The sequence below is a fragment of the Microcaecilia unicolor genome, chromosome 4 (genome assembly GCF_901765095.1).
Source record: "Microcaecilia unicolor chromosome 4, aMicUni1.1, whole genome shotgun sequence".
NCBI lineage: Eukaryota > Metazoa > Chordata > Amphibia > Gymnophiona > Siphonopidae > Microcaecilia > Microcaecilia unicolor.
Genome location: NC_044034.1, coordinates 163,600,115 through 163,614,192, shown reverse-complemented (window position 1 = coordinate 163,614,192; position 14,078 = coordinate 163,600,115).

Here is a 14,078-nt window from a genome sequence, read left to right as displayed (position 1 = left end):
AGTGGGAAGCTTACTGCCATGATAGTAGGTGACAAATTACAGAAATAAAATACAGAGCTGTTTATTATGTGTAATTTTATTTTATGAGCTGGATGATGCACATACAATGTAATGATCGACATCAACATGTCGTGTGAGGTGGAGAAAAGAAGGTTGAGGTGGCAAGTGCTCTACAGTCTCACAGAGTGGAGGAATATTCTAGTGGTTAGAATAGCAGGCTGAGAACTAGGGAAACCAAGGTTCAAATCCCACTATAGCTCCTTGTGATCTTAGACAAGCCACAGTTACAAACTTAGGGGTCCTTTTACTAAGATATGCTAAATGAATTTGATGCACACTAATGAATTAATGTACATTAAGTGCCATGTGGCCCATAGGTATACAATGGGCTGTGCGGCATTCAGCACACGCTAAATCCATTAGCGAACCTTAGTAAAAGGACCAGGGCTTTTTTTGAGGGGGTACTGAGTATCACCACCTTTTCCATTGTCTGATAAAATTGACCCAAGGACCCCAAGTTTTAATGAAAGAGCTCAGGCTCTACAACCAATTCTGCCTTGTCATAGATTCTGTGACTGGTTGCAGGGGGTCTGGCTATTATGGGGTGGGTCCCTCAGTGATCACCCCACTCCTAAAGGGTGGCCTAGCATTTGAGTACCGGCACCTTTTTTGCTAGAAAAAACACACTGAAAAAGACCCTTTAGATTGTAAACCCTTTAGGGACAGGGAAACATCTATTGAACTGAATGCAACTTGCCTTCAGTTACTACTGTGTGAACTAAAATGTGCCAGTGTTTATCAATCTGTTGTGGTTTCTTTTTCTGATCTTTTTTGATTATGGAGGAAAAGCCTCTGCCTGCCTGCGGTCAAAATTCAAACTTTCATATGACTCACAGACTCATTCATCATCATTCATTAACTGATGATGAATGAGTCTGTGAGTCGTATGAATTTTGACCGCAGGCAGGAAGAGCTCTTCCTCCATAATAAAAAAAGATCAGAAAAAGAAACCACAACAGATTGATAACCATTGGTGTGTTTGGGAAGTAATCTTCACAGGTTGGTGGTTGTAGTTTCAGCCAATTGAAGTGCACTAAAATGTGGACAGTTTCTTCTCCTGTTTGCTGATGCTGCAAAGCATGAGCAAAATTGTCAATGTGTCGGTTCCTGTAAGACTCCACAGCATTCTTGGGATAGTGTATTAATACACAAGACCTACATCCAGCAGAAAGTTAGGTGACAGATGTTCAGAATATGTCTGCATCATCCGATTCCACAGAAATGTATTCCTACAATGAATCTATTCTTGGCAAGTTTGTCTACGCAAGTGCAACCTGCAAACACGGTGTCATGCAAGATACAAAAGTGGAGATGAATGTGATGCTTTATTCATGTATTTGGGGCAAGGTTGACCCCAGGGTCAGGCACACACATTATTTTTTGTATGTCTGAGGCTATAAAATTACAATCACCTTCACAATCCTCTTCCCGAGCAAACCAAACAGGTATAAAAGATCCTTGATGGCTAGCTGTATAGTTTCTGGAGAGGCACACCAAACCCAAACAAGAAAAATAAACGAAGGAGGCTGATATGGGTTAGAATAAAAGTATCCATTTAGCAGGTCCTCCACAGGCACACAAAACATACAGAAATAGAACTATGTAAGCAATAAGCACATGGGAGCACATTTAAGCTGCATTAAGTATGAACTACCCTAAAATCAGAGGTCAAGAACCTTGGTATACTACTAGACTCATCACTCATTCTGACCCCGCAAATTCAAACAACCTTCAAAAATTGTCTCTATCGCCCTCAGCAGCTACAAAATCTCTCTCCATATATTGAAAAGATGAGTCTGACCACTGTGGTCCATTCCATGATAACATCACAACTAAACTACTGTAATGCCTTGTACACTGATCAAACCAAAAAGAGTTTGCAACAGCTCCAACTAATTCAGAATGCTGCAGCACGACTGATCGAAGGCTGCATGCAGCATGACCACATCACATTCTTCCTACAAAAACTACATTGACTACCAGTACCTTACAGGGTGAAATTTAAAACTCTATGATTGATTTCCAAGGTCCTTAGACAAAATGGGCCAGAGAACTTCAAGAATAAGCTAGGCATTCCTTTGAGACCTCTAAGATCCTCTTGAGGAGCATCACTATGTGTTCCTTCATCAAACAAATTGTATGATGTGAGACCCATTAGCGAGCCTTCTCAGAAGTAGCCCCTACACTCTGGAATTTACTCCCAGAGGGCCTACATATAATGTGAGGCTACCTCTAATTCAGGAAGCAGGTGAAATCCTGTCTCTTCTCCCAAGCCTTTAATAATAGGGTGTCTGACTATACACTCATTCTGCACCTGGACTAGCTTGCTACACACACTGTAACAGATCAGTTCCTTTTATCTTGTTTAACTGTACAAAGAACTTGCCTTGAGTTTAGCCACCCATCTATTTATCTCAACAATACAGTATAGGGGGCGAAGCACTTCTGTGTATGAAAGAAGAGCTGGATTTGGGGGTGATTGTGTTCGAAGACCTTAAGGTAGCCAAGCAGGTAGAAAAGGCGACGATCAAAGCTAGAAGAATGCTTGGGTGTATAAGGAGAAAGATGACCAGCAGGAAAAAAAGAGATGATAGTGCCCTTGTATAAGTCTTTGGTGAGGCCTCATTTGGAGCGCTGTGTGCAGTTCTTGAGACCACACCTACAGAAAGATATAAACTGGATGGAGTTGGTCCAGCTACCAAATCGGTAAATGGTCTGCCATAAAACATATAGGGACAGGCTTATGGACCTCAACATGTATATGCTGGAAGAGAGGCAGGAGAGAGGGGATATGATAGAGACATTTAAATACCTCAGTAGCATTAATGTACAGGAGGTGAGTCTTTTTCAAATGAAGGAAAACTCTGGAATGAGAAGGCATAGGATGAAGTTAAGAGGAAATAGGCTTAGGAGGAATCTGAGAAAATACTACTTCATGGAAAGGGTGTGGATGTATGGAGGTCGTGGAAACGAGGACTGTGTCAGAATTTGAGAAAGTGTAGGACAGGCATATGGGATCCCTTAAGGAAAGGAGGAACTAGTGGTTAATGAGGAAGGGCAGACTGGGTGGGCCATTTGGCTCTTATCTGCTATCATGATTCTATGTTTCTATATTTCTATTTAACTGACTCTGTACCACACATCTTGTCCCCATCTACTGTATATATCTGCATTTGGCCTCACAGCTATATGGTAAACTGTATTGTAAAAAAGCATTAGTTTCATAACTATGTAATTGAATGTTCTAATGTATGCTTATTAGATATTTCATTAGTAGTATGCTGACATAGACTTTCAGGCTGTTAAATATGTATAATTTTGATCCCATTTCATGGTAGTCCTATTATGCCATACTTTGTATTGTTATTTGAATATTTTTACTGCTATAACTATCTATTGCTCATGTTTGATTTATTCTTACTGTACACTGCCTTAAGTGAATTCCTTAAAAAATGCAGTAAATAAATCCTAAAAATAAATAAATATTAGGATTCAATTTGCTGTTTTCAAGTTTACCTCACTTATTATACTTATGTTTATAGTTGGTCACATTACTATTGTTATGCTGTTAACAAAATTGCAAGTTTTACATTAAATTATCCCTGCTGTACACTGTCTTGGGTGAATCTCTTCATAAAGGCGATTAATAAATCCCAATAAATAAATAAGCAACTAGTATGGGTTTTACCACACAATAGATGTTAATGTGGATTCATCCTAATGGAATCAGCCAGTGCAGAAGAAAAACATGCCAGCTGCTTAGCATTGGTAAGGGTAGGTTGTGGATGTGACAAGGACAGACTGGAGAAGTGTCTGTCAGTGACAGCTAGAGTATGAGTCAGCTGCCATAACTGCTGATAGCATGGCTGCACTTAGCACCACCTCAAGACGTGACAGTAAGTGCAGCTGCACTATCGACAGTCTGAGAGCATGATCACATTCTTGATGGCTAACTCACGATCACCCCCCTCCCCACCAATATCCACACCCTGATCACAGCTCCCTGATCCTTCCCAACACTGATCACTGCTGCTGGTCCTCTTTCCACCCTGATCACGGTTTCCCAATCCCAAGGCCCAACCATGACCCTTTGCTGCCACCTCCACCACTGCTACTGCTTCTCTAGACCAGCAGTAGGGTAGCAAAACAACAGAACCCAGGCATGGGGCTGTAGCCTATATGTATGATATTGCTGGCTCTGCTTGTCTGATTTCCCTTCCAAAATTGGGGCAGGAGCAACAGAGCCAGAACCAGTGTGCATAGAGGCTGAGACCCCATGTCTTTTTCTTTTTATTGCTACAGAGTGCCAGGGAGGAGGAGGAATAAAAGATGCCAGGAGTGGATGGAAAAGGGGGAGAAAATAGATGCTAAATAGAAGGAGGTAGATACAGGATGCATGAGGAGAAAACGGGGAGATGCCAAATGGAAATGGGGAAGACAGAGGGGGATATGCTGGATGGAAGGGGGAATGAGGAGACGCCAGATAGAAGGGGGAAAGAGAAAGAGATATGCTGGATGGAAGGACACTAAATAGAAGGAGGAGAGGGGATACTGGATGGAAGGGGGAGAGATAGGGAAATTCAAGATGGAGGAAAAGGAGAGAGAGGGGAGATATCAGATTGAGGAGGAGAGAGGAGAGTTGCTGAGTGGATGAGGGAAAGGAAATGCTGGATGAAGAGTTTAGACAGAGGGGAAATGCTGGATTTGGGAGCGAGAGAGGGGAGATGCTTGAAGAAGGAGAGAGAGAAGGGAAATGTAGAAGGAGAGGGAAGAGAGAGAGAAGGGAGATTTTCTGGATGGAAGGTGGAGAGGAGATCTGGATGGAAGGAGGAGATGTAAGATTGGGTGGGGGAGGAGAGAAAGAGGAGATGCTGGGTGGAAGATATAGATAAAGAGGTGAGATACTGGATGGAATGGGGACATTCTTGATTGAGAGGGAGAGAAAGTGGAGATGCTAGATGGAAGGTATAGAGAAAGAAGGGAGATGCTGGATGGAAGATGGGGAAAGAGGGAAGATACTGGATGGAAGTGGGAAAAGATATTCTGGATGGAAAGGGGGAGAGACAGAGGGATGCTGCATGGAAGAGGGAAGGGGGATGCTGGATAGAAGAGGGACACAAGAGAGATGATATATTGAAGGGGAAAAGGATAGAGGGAGATTCTTGATGGAAGGGGGAAGAGAAGAGAGGGGAGATGCTGGAAAGGGGGTAAGATAAAGTTAGTAAAAGTCTGGGGAATAAGAGGAAGTGATACCAAGCTATCGAGAAATAACCCATGAGAACACTAGACATGCCATATTTAATGTGTAAGGGCTGTATCTTTGGAATTCACTCCTAGCTTCTCTTTGCCTTCAGACTTGTTTAAAACTGACCTTAAAACACACCTTTTCAAGGATACATATAAATGAGTCTCCATCTGCAGTGAGTGGACCAGGAGGTACCTGGAAGACACCTGTAGCTCTCCCTCTCGTTCTTTTCTCACTTTTCTGTCCTATTAACTATAGTAGTTCTCCCCCTACCCTAATAGTCATGTCTGAAATTCTTTTTGTATTGTCTACCTTGTTCATTTTCAATGATATTTAGGATTTTAAGCTGCCCTGAAGGCTGGGTAAGGGAAAACTGCATATAAATGCAGTAATATGAGTGAAATTGAAGTCTGGATAGTAAGAATGAATAAAATTTAGACAGAGAATCAGAAAAATAAATGGAAGAAAGCTGAAAGGAAAAGATCAATATATAAGATGGATATCGAGGAGGAAGTGAAGACAGAATGATAGAGAAAAATATCAAATGGATACGAAATCCTAGCAAGAAAATTAAGGAAGACAGAGGAAAGCAGAAACCAAAGAAAAGGACCAGACAATTAGGAACATTAAATGGTCAGACAACAAAAGTAGAAAAAAGAATTTTATTTTTAATTTAGGATAAAGTATTGTGATAGCTGTGTTAGTCCACTCAAAGGGCCCTGTTTACTAAGCCGTGCTAATTCTAACTTTTTGCACGTGCTGAAAATGCTAGTGTAGGCCTTAAGGGTTATAAAATAAGAATAAAACAAAAAAATGGAAATAAAGTGATATCTTTTTATTGGACTAAATACATCTTTTGATTAGCTTTTGGGTCAGGATGGTACAGCATAAGAGTAGTATACTATCCTGACCTGAGGAAGGAGGTTTTTGCCTCTTAAAGCTAATCAAAATAAACGTATTGTTAGCCCAATAAAAATGTATAACCTTATTCTCCATTTTTTGTTCTATTTTTATTTGCTAATTTATTTATTTATAGGGATTCACCCAAAGTGGTGCACAGTAGGTACAGTTTAACATAAAACTTATAATTTTGTTAACGGCATAACAATAGTAAAATAACCAAGAATAAACATAAATACAATAAATGAGGTAAACTTGAAAACAGCAAATTGAAACTTAATAATAGATCTACCATGAAATAGTATCAAAAATATACACATTTAACAGCACTGGAATTCAAATACCAGAGATATAACACAATGTTAGTTTAATACTAATGATACACCTAATAAGAATATATTAGAACCCTCAATTAACATAGCTATGATACTAATGCTTTCCTATAGTACAGCTTACCATATAGCTGAGGGACCAAGTGCAGATATATATATAGATGGGGACAAGATGGGTGGTACAGAGTCATTTGGGATAAATAGATGGGTGGCTAAACTCAAGGCAAGTTCTTTGTATAGCTAAGCAAGAGATGAGGAACTGATCCAAGTTACAGTGTGTGTAGCAAGCTAGTCCAGGTGCAGAATGGGTGTATAGTCAGTCACCCTATGTATTAAAGGCTTGGGAGAAGAACCAGGATTTCACCTGCTTCCTGCAGTAGAGGTAGTCTCGAGTTATATGTAGCCCCTCTGGGAGCAAATTCCAGAGCATGGGGGCTACTCCCGAGAAGGCTCACTGGCGGGTATCACATCATACAATTTCTTTTGACGAGGGTACAGATAGAGGGGCATAATCGAACGACGCCGGCCAAATAGATGGCCGACCATCTTCGGGGCCGGCTCCGCAAGGGGGCGGAGCCAACCGTATTTTCGAAATACGGTTGGGGCCGGCTAAATCGATCGCCGGGTTTAGAGGAGATGCCCGGCTTCATTTTTCAGCCATAATGGAAACTGGGCCCGGCCATTTCAAATCCAGCGAAATGCAAGCCATTTGGTCGTGAGAGGAGCCAGCATTTGTAGTGCACTGGCTCCCCTCACATGCCAGGACACCAACTAGGCACCCTAGGGGGCACTTCTAGAAATTAAAAAAATAAATAAAAATAGCTCCCAGGTGCATAGCTCCTTTACCTTGGGTACTGAGCCCCCCAAATTCCCGCCAAACCCCACTCCCCACAACTCTACACCATTACCATAGCCCTAAGGGGTGAAGGGGGGCACCTACATGTGGGTACAGTGGGTTTTAGGGGGGTTTGGAGGGCTCAACATTAACCACCACAAGTGGAACAGGTAGGGGGGGATGGGCCTGGGTCCACCTGCCTGAAGTGCACTGCACCCACTAAATACTGCTCCAGGGACCTGCATACTGCTGTCACGGAGCTGGGTATGACATTTCAGGCTGGCAAAAAACTTTTTTTTTTAATTTTTTTGGGTGGGAGGGGTTGGTGACCACTAGAGGAGTAAGGGGAGATCATCCCCGTTTCCCTCCAGTGGTTATCTGGTCAATTGGGGCACTTTTTTGTGACTTGGACCTAAAAATAAACGGACCAAGTGCAGCCAGCAAAATGCTTGTCTGAGCCGGCCATCTTTTTTCCATTATGGGGTGAAGCTGGCTATCTCGTAACCACACCCCACCCCGCCCCCGTCCCGCCTTCTGTACCCTCCCTTGAAGATTGGCCGGCTCTGCAACGAAAAGCAGTTGGGGCTGGCTAAAATCGGCTTTCGATTATACCGATTTGGCCGGGATCAGGAGATCGCCGGCCATGTCCCGATTTGTGTCGGAAGATGGCCGGCGATCTCTTTTGAAAATAAGCTCAATAGTGATCCTTGAGAGGACCTTAGTGGTCTCAAAGGTGTGTAGTAAAGGGCTAACTTATTCTTTTAGTACTGTGGCCCTTTTTGTCTGAGGGCCTTGAAAATCAGAGTTTTAAATTTCGCCCTGTAAGGTACTGATAATCAGTGTAGCTTTTGCAGGAAGGGTGTGATGTGGTCATGCCACTTGCAGCCTTCTATCAGTCATGTTGCAGCATTCTGAATTAGTTGGAGCTGATACAAACTCTTTTTGGTTTAGCCAGCGTACAGGACATTATAGTAGTCTAGTTGTGATGTTTTATCATGGAATGGGCAACTGTGGTCAGACTCATCTTTTCAAAATATGGAGAGAGATTTTGTAGCTGCCGTAGGTGATAGAAACAATTTTTGAAGGTTGTTTGAATTTGTGGGATCAGAGTGAATGATGAGTCTAGCAGTATCCCAAGGTTCCTGACCTGTGATTTTAGGGGGAGTTCATACTTCCCAAAAGGTTTTTTGAAGTTGGGCATTTGTCCATTTGTGTTTGGTATCCAAAGAATCTCTGTTTTGTTTGGGTTCAGGCAAAGTTTGTTGTTCGCCCATTCCTGAGTTGTGGTTAGGCAGGCAGTCAAATTACTCAGAGCTGTGGGTAGATCTGGTTTAATGGGTATGAATAGCTGCACATCATCAGCTAAGATTTTGTAATGTAGTGATTGGAATATGTAAGTTCTTGAAATTTACCTCTGCTGTCTTTAAATTTTGCACAGTACAGGGAACATGTGCCACTGTTTCCCTTTTTTTTCTTAAATCTTGTTTTAGTTATTTGCATTTATAAGAATTCAGAAGCAGACACACTTGTTCAAAGCAATCCAAAGTTATAATATCAAGGTTAACAAATTTAAACAGAAAAAAAATCCCATAGAAAACTTAAACATATTTCAGATAATATAACCTTTCCTTAGACCACAATTTGTGTTTTTTTTTTTTTTGGGGGGGGGGGGGGGGGGGAGTTGAACAGAAAGATAAGGTGCTCATATTACGGCAACATACCTAAAAGTAAAGGCCCTGCCTAAATTAACCCCACATTCCAAATAATTCAATCATCCAAACTAAGGGACTCTTTCACTGAGCTGCACTAAAAGGGGCCATGCGCTATGATTAGGGCGTGGTTAGTCCCATGTGCTGAGGCCACTTGTAGCGCTGCTATGAAATGGCCACATTTCCCTGTTTTCCATTATTGTCTAGGTGCTAATTTCCAAATTTGCTTGTGGCCATTAGCACGTGAACCCTTATCAACACCATTTAGTAGGTGGAAAGGGTTCACATGCTAATTATGTGCTAATCGGTTGGCATGGCAACATAGCTGCGCAAACCGATTAGTGCTGGGCACACCTCCTCTCTGCCCCCCAACATGCCCCTGGGGAAGCATGCACAGATGCCTGAACTATCGCAGGTAGTGCATTTTGGTCAGCGGGAAGCATATGGGAGTGCTTACCACCGCTTAGTAAAAGGACCCCTAAGTTGCTTTAATACTACCAGATATCTTCAAGTCCAAAAAGGATTTAAGATGTTTCAATGTGAAAAAAGAATATTTCACATGCTTTTCTATTTGATTTGCCATTTCTTGTTCACTGGGGACCTGTTCTGATCTTCACATTGGGGCCCTTTTACTACTACTACTACTACTTGACATTTCTAAAGCGCTACTAGGGTTACGCAGCACTGTACAATTTAACATAGAAGGACAGTCCCTGCTCAAAGAGCTTACAATCTAAAGGACAAGTGTACAGTCAGTCAAGTAGGGGCAGTCAGATTGGGGCAATCTAGATGTCCTGAAGGGTATAAGGTTAGGTGCCGAAAGCAACATTGAAGAGGTGGGCTTTGAGCAAGGATTTTACTAAGCTGCGGGAGGGCCTCTGCGTGTGCAGTGTACACCAAAACAGGACTACCAACCGGCTAGCGTTCCCCCCCCCCCCCCCCCATGGTAATTTCAGATTTGGCGTACATTCATTCTAGCAGTACAAATTATTTTTTACCGAGTGCAGCATTTCCAGCGGTAATTCCGGCAGTTGGCGGGCGCTGAACAGTTACCACATATGTAGCGCATGAGCCCTTACTGCTAGATCAATGGGTGGCAGTAAGGTCTCAGGCCGTAAATAGGCGCACGCTAGTTTTAATTTTAGCGTAAGCCCATTTCCCGGCCCGTTAAAAAAAATGCCCTTTTTCCCCAGACACGGTAAAAAATGGCCCAGCTGAATACAAACTTATGAGGAATTATAGGCAGGCACCTAGGTGGAGTATTGGGCCATTTTACCTTTTGAAAATTTGTCCCTGAAGCAGGCAGTAGCTGAAATATGTTGGTTTAATGGACTAGTGAGAAAGTATTTCGGATTTAATAAATCCACTGAATATAATGTTGTCTTGTATTTATTAAACACATTTAAAAAGTAATTACTGGCTCATCATTGCTGCTTTGTGCATGTGACAAATTTGGATGCAGCATTTTGAGGTCCTTTTACCAAGGTGCAGTAAAAAGACCCCTATGCTGAGGTCCCCTTTTACTGCAGTGGGTAAAAGGCCTTTTTAAAAAAAAAGAGAGAGATGGCCGTGTGGTAAGTTAACCACTTGCTGCGGGGCCATTTCCTGGGAGAGCCCTTACTGCCACCTATTTAGGCAGTAACTGGGCAGCATGTAGCATGGCCCGATTACTGCGGGTAAGCCCCCGGTATTAAAAATTGTAAGCATTTTTGAAGTGCCAGTAATGGTGTGTGGTGGGAACAGGCATTTCTGCAGGGCTCCTGCAGTAGCTCGACGGGAGTGCTAGATCATTGAGCAACAAGCCTGTGGTGGGCTTGCTATACTTTATTAAAAGGCCCCTTTGTACCTCTTATCCTTTGTATACAAACCAGGGCTGCTGAGAGGGGGGGCAAAATTCCCCAGGGCCTGATGTCCAAGGAGAGCCCAGCATCCAAGGGGGCCCGCTGGGTGCTAGAATTGCTCTCCCAATCCTGTGGGCGGCAGCGCCGCAGAGCACAGAATTTCCATCCTGCCGCATCCTAACAGCCTCTTTGGACGCAGCAGGAAGGAAGGAAGGATTCTGCTCTGAGGCGCTGCTGTGCACAGGAACAAAAGAGCAATGCTATCACTTGGCCCTGGGGAAGTTTGCTGTGCACAGTGACAGGTGGCGGAGCAGGACAAGTAAGCGGGGCAGGCCCGGTAGGGGGGGGGGGGGTGGGCCTGTCTGGAGAGAGAGCAGGCCTGGAAAGGGGAGGGCCCAGGGGGGGGGGGGGTGTTTGCCCCGGGCCTGGCTTTGTCTCTCGGTGGCCCTGATACAAACGAAACTAGTAGAGTAGCTCTTGTGGAAACTTCTGATAATGAGTCTTTTAGAACTGCTGACAAATCTCGAAGAACATTCTCTCCTTCCAAATTTTGCAATTGACCTTCTGGAAAGACCCCTAAGTTCTTAGTAGGCAAATAATAAATCTTGTTCAGTGGGGGAATTTCACATTTTCTTGAAAATATTTTTTAAACAGGTCCAACGGGGTCACTCCTACTGCATTAGCAAAGTTCAGAATTCTAAGATTCTACCTTCTGTTAAAAAAGTTCTCCATCTGTTCCATTCTATGATGCATATCAATGTTATCTTTCACAACTGCAACAATAGTATTTTTAACCAACTTAATCTCAGTCTGAAATTGCTGAATGTTCTTTGTAAAATCTTGCTTAAACCTTTCAAATGTCTGATAGAAAATCAACTTTACTCACTAACACCCCCCCCCCCCTTTTACAAAGCTCTAATGTCGACACAGTCAATTCAAAGTGAATGAGCTGTGTTGGCATTACCGTGCGGCTTTGTAAAAGAGGGGGGAGGGGTAAATTTGTCATTTCCTGGGTAACATAGTAACAGATAAAGATATGTATGGTCCATCCAATCTGCCCAACAAGATAAACTCATAGACTTCACTATTGAAGTATTCAATTTTTGAATGGCTTTCCAAGGAATCTCTATTGTTACCACTGTGGAGGAGGTAGAAATACTTTCCCCAACACTCTTCACTACATCCGCCATCTCTGCAGGCTTGCTCCCATCACCACTACCACCTTGCATGGTGACTTCCACCTGTTTGGAGCTGTCTCAGTGGGACACAATAGAGGACTGAATTCCAGGGGGGACAACATTTTGTATTGCACAAATGAGCTAGAGGCTTCTTCCTCCAGCTTCAAAGCCAAGCGTCCTCCGGTTATTCCTTGTGGGTTCTGGACTGCATAATGGTTCATAGATTGGGCCGGTGACAACATCTGAGCCAGCGAAGGTAAGCTCTTGATGCTCCCTTTTTCTTCATATGTGGCGTAATAGGAAAAGGAATAATTCCAGCTTAGAAATAGATAGCCTGAGATAGCCTGCACGTCCAGTCACCATCTTGGCCAGTCCTCCCCCTGTTTCTCTTTCTCTGGTGTTGTTGAAATTTTTGAATATAATGTGGCATTATGAGAGATAATTGTTGAAAGCAACATGTATGTTGGCAGGCTTTTAGAACTAGTGATTGAGTTTTGACCCAAGAAACTTGAATGCTATGGGTTTAAACTGAGGCCCTTTTTCTCCCATATATTTCTAAATATTTCGAGATACCTGTCCATTGGGGAAATTCTATACATGGTGCCAAAAGTTAGGTGCTACTTCCATACTGAATTTTTGGCAAGAAAAAGTATTCTAATGGATGCAAGGCACGCAAAAAACCCACTTACGTGCCTATTTATAGAATGGAAAACAGGAAGGGTGGAAGAAAATGTTCCAAGGCAATCAGACAAAAAGGAAGTCCATGCTTCTAAAAAAATCTATTCTTTACTAAGGGGTCCTTTTACAAAGCTGCGGTAAAAAGTGGCTTGCGGTAGTGTGGGTGTGTCTTTTAGGCATGCGCTGGGCCATTTTTTACCACGGCTGGGAAAAAAGGCCATATTATAAACTATATATTTAAACTAGCATGTGTCTATTTATATCCTGAGCCTTACCACCATCCATTGACCTAGCAGTAAGGGCTCACACGCTACCTACACGGTAAACATGCAGCACTGCCGGTTACCGCTGGGAACGCCTCCTGTGGTAAAAATAGAAAATTACTTTCTACCACAGGATTTGGTATGCGCCAAAATTGGAATTACTGCTGGGTGCACATGCTACCCTGGTGGTAGTGATGATTGGGTGCGCGCTACCCTCACATTAGCCCTCCCGCACCTTTATAAAAGGGCCCCTACGTAATCAAACAGGTGTACAGTCTTAACCCGCCAAAGGTGTAGACAATAATGACCCAACACAGGACTTTTTCAGTATAAAGCCTTCCTCAGGGATCACCTTATATAAAATACAAATGAAACATGACTGTAGAACATGCCAGACTAAAGATAGATATCAGAGTGCACCAAAGTGAACTCCTTGAGTCGTACAGTGGTGTCCTCCATCAAAATGGGTAGAGCATGTAAGTGTTTACGTGTGGATCTGCAAAGAGGGCGTGGCCATGGGAGGAACATGGTTGGGCCTGGGGCGTTCCCTTAAAATGTGTGCAGTTTTATAGAATTCGGGGGGGGATCTGCGCCTAACTTGTGCACTGGGATTTACACCTGGTTTCAGTTGGTGCAACTCCTCATGCCCAAAGTTGAGTGTGAATCCTGGTGCTACTTCCTATTTTATAAAGGACACCAATCCCGGAACACCCATAATATGATGCTACTCAGCATCAATATTTTTTGATGACAAATTTTGAGCGCCATTTATAGAATTTTCCCCATTATGCATAATTTCTGGTTTTCTTCTTTGTTTCTGGTGAATATTACATTTTCTGATAAAATTAAAACTTCAGCATTTACTTTGTCTCTTTCAGAAGAAACCAAGACCTCAAAGGTAGGGCAACAGGAAATGCCCAGAGAACACATCTATACTGGCCATTTCCTTATTGCCATAAATTACATGAAGATACATGGGAGGGTGTTGTACCCAAAAATGGATTAAGAGAAAGCAGAAGGATGCATGTCCCTGAATT